At 41.5% G+C, this 3,472-nt stretch overlaps 1 non-coding gene across 1 annotated transcript; it reads right to left on the bottom strand.

The window, feature by feature from the left end:
• Positions 1-829: 829 nt before the first annotated feature.
• Positions 830-939, bottom strand: LOC117310659 (U6 spliceosomal RNA). Its single transcript, XR_004524742.1, has one exon. It is a non-coding gene; the product is annotated as a U6 spliceosomal RNA (small nuclear RNA).
• Positions 940-3,472: the final 2,533 nt, after the last annotated feature.

Here is a 3,472-nt window from a genome sequence, read left to right on the forward strand (position 1 = left end):
TTCCTTTTTTTTTTTTTTTTAACTGAACAGAATCTAAATATCTGTTTATTGGGATTTTTTTTTAAGTCTGTGGTGTTTTGGGGGGAGGGGGAGCTTTCTTGAGATAGAATTCACATACCATAAAATTCACCCTTTTAAAGCATGTAATTCATCAGTTTTTAGTATATTTGGAGTTTAGTATGTTCGTAGTGCAAATGCTACAATCAATTGTAAAACTTTTTCCTCACCCCAAAAAGAAACCCTGTGCCGGTTAACCGTCACCCCATTTCTCCGCCCGCCCCCGGTAACTGCTAATCTTTCTCTCTCTGTGGATTTGCCTATTTTGGATGTTTCCTGGAAATAGAATCACATGCTATGTGTGCTGGCTTTGTTCGCTCAGCATCATGTCTTCTGGGCTCGTCCACATTGTAGCCTGTGTCAGGACTTCACTCTTTTCTATTGCTGAGTAATATTCCTTTGTGTAGATAGACCACATCGTGTTTATTTGTTCGGCAGTTGATGGCCATTTGGGTTGTTTCCACTTTTTGGCTGATAGGGATAATGTTGCTGTGTACATTTGTGTACAAGTTTTTGTGTGGACATAGGTCTTTATTTCTCTTGTCTATACATAAAAGTAGAATTTCTAGATCATATGGTAATTCTATGTTTAACCATTTGGAGAACTGCCAGACTATTTCCAAAGCAGCTGCCCATTTTATATTCCTACCAGCAGTGTACAAGGGCTTCAATTTCTCCACTTCCTGGCCAACATTTGTCATTTTGATCATTGTCATCTTCATAGGTGCACAGTGCCATCTCAGCGCAGTTGTGTCGGTTTTTTTTGTTTGTTTTTTTTATGGAACGCTTCACGAATTTGCGTGTCATCCTTGCGCAGGGGCCATGCTAATCTTCTCTGTATCGTTCCAATTTTTTTAGTATATGTGCTGCCGAAGCGAGCACTGTGTCGGTTTTTAATTCACAGGACCCACGCCCCCTACCACACACACACCTTTGTAATTTGTGTGTTTTCTGATCTCCCACAGCCTGGACTTGGCTCATTGTATCCCTGGGTGTAGTTTAACATGTTCCTCTGAACTTTATTTCCTAAAAATAAATGCTGAAAAAAGCTGTTGTTGAACCTAAAAGCTTGATCAGATTCCCTTTTGTTTTTTTCCTTTCTTTTTTGGGGGCTGGGATGGGTGGCAAGACATATCTTCATCCATCAGGTAGCTTATAATGTTTCTTTTTATAGGGTTTGCAACTATTGATAATCAATACCTAGATCCATTAATTCACTAAGGGTTGCAAAATGATGATGTTCTCTCAATTTTTAAAACATTATTATTTACTTTGAAATGCTTTTATTAAGAGAAACTTACTAGTCTATTTGGTTATCCAGTGGTACAGTTTATATGGGAAAAGCAAGATAAATGCTTGAATTTTTTCTTTATTGACCAGTTTTGAAAATAATGGTTTCCCCAGCACTGTTACAGTGGTGACCAATTTGTTTATGGATTTTTTTTTTTAGTATCGTTATTAACACAAATTTAAATATGTTTGGTGTGCTTTAATCCACTGGAGTGGTTATCCTTATTAATGCTCAAATTCCCTCCTCTGTAGCTGAGGCAGACTGCTGGTTGACTGCTGGGTCCTTTTTATATGTCCTCAGGAGTCTGAGATGGCTTCCTTGCTACTGAAACGGAGTGGGACCCTACAGAGCTTTCCCAGGGACAGACACTTGCCCAGGCCCTGTGTCCCCTGCCCACCTCTTGTGTGTAGAAAATCTTTAGCATCTTAGACCTTCCCTGAGTTCCAAAAAGAAAAATTTAATAAGAGAAGAAAACAAACAAACAAACAAAAAATATTCAAGTAAGACTTAGAATAACAGTTTAGCCATAAAACAAGGTCAAGGGCCTTTGGTTCTTCCTCAGGGGCTACAGATAATACCCTGGGCTGTACCCTTCAGTTGTCTGCAGGCACTAAAGCCTCCACCAGGTGGAAGAAGTTAATTGCATGCTGGTCACATAGACCCCAGACCAGTTGGAACCAGAAGGTTGAGATCGAGATTCCTGATTTTTAAAATCACGCTGTTACCTCACCATCAACCCATGAGAGAATTGTGCACGAGCTAGCTGATCACACACCCTGTCACCCTCTCGCTCACACTGTCTTTAAAAACCCTTCCCTGAAAGCCACTGGGGAGCTTGGATCTTTTGAGCTAAGCCGCCAGTTCTTCCTTGGCCTTGAAACAAACGCTGCGCTTTCCTTCACCACAAGCCAGTGTCAGTACATTGGTTTTGCTGCTCTATGGGCGAGGGGACCAAGTTTGGTTTGGTAACACTACCCTGCTTGACCAGATGTTTGTGACCTGGAAATGGTCATTTCTCCAGGGAGACTTGGTTTCTTGGTGTCAGGAGTACTCGTTACTGCTGGGTTAGTCATTGTTTTTAGATTTATTGTCTGTCTCTGTTAAGTAGACTGACAATATTTTCTTGTCACGCATCTCAATTTTTGCTTTGAAACAAGTGATCAGACACTGCCACCTCATTTTGGAGCAAGATTTGCAGGCCCTTGGTTGCATCCAAAGGCAGAGGCTACACGTCTTTTGGTTTGGAAACACCGTGTCTGGGACCTATGGCGAGAGGCACGCAGCCTTTTAGAATCTATGGTTTTCCGTCCTTCCCACCAACAGACACTCTGGCCAGATTGCTTTTCCTACTCTGCAGTTACAGACAGAATCCCCTGGGTAATAAACACAAATTGTTTTATTGCAATGGAATTAGTTTAAAAGAAACGCTTTGCAGCACTGCCCAATAGAACTATCTGCAATTATGGAATTGTTTTATATCTGCACTAAAATATAGTAGCCACTAGCCATATGTGGCGATCAGGCACTTGACATGTGGCTAATGTGACTAAGGAATTGAACTTTATTTATTTAAAAAAATTTTTTTAATTCATTTAGGCTGTGCCAGGTCTTAGGTGTGGCGTACATGTGGGACCCAGCTCCCCGACCAGGGATTTAACCTGGGCTCCCCGCATTGGGAGTGCAGAGTCTTACCCCCTGGACCATCAGGGAAGTCCCTGAATTTTAAATTTTATTAAATTAATTTAAACTTGAATAGCAGCTTGTGGCTAGTGGCTACCATATTGAAGCAGTGCAATTTTACCCTGTATTACTGTGTAAGGGGAATAATTATGTCCAACTGGCCAGGGGTTACATGCTCTGCTTTCCCCGTGGGTGGGTTTATGTGAGTTGACAATGGTGTGCAAATGAACTGGGCCACGTGGGGCTTTATATATAGGTGTATGTGTGTTAGATTGTGAGTCTTTATAACTTCTTCCACTCGGCTCAAAATATGCTAGGTATTTTGATAAGCAGATATAGGGGTACACATTTTTCCTTGCATCTCAGGCTCCAGTAAGGCTCTGCAAAGCGGTGCTTACTCTTTCCAGAGCCCTCACTTAAGCATCAAAACGCCCCCAGGTGGTG

Source organism: Tursiops truncatus (assembly GCF_011762595.2).
Source record: "Tursiops truncatus isolate mTurTru1 chromosome Y unlocalized genomic scaffold, mTurTru1.mat.Y SUPER_Y_unloc_1, whole genome shotgun sequence".
Lineage (NCBI taxonomy): Eukaryota > Metazoa > Chordata > Mammalia > Artiodactyla > Delphinidae > Tursiops > Tursiops truncatus.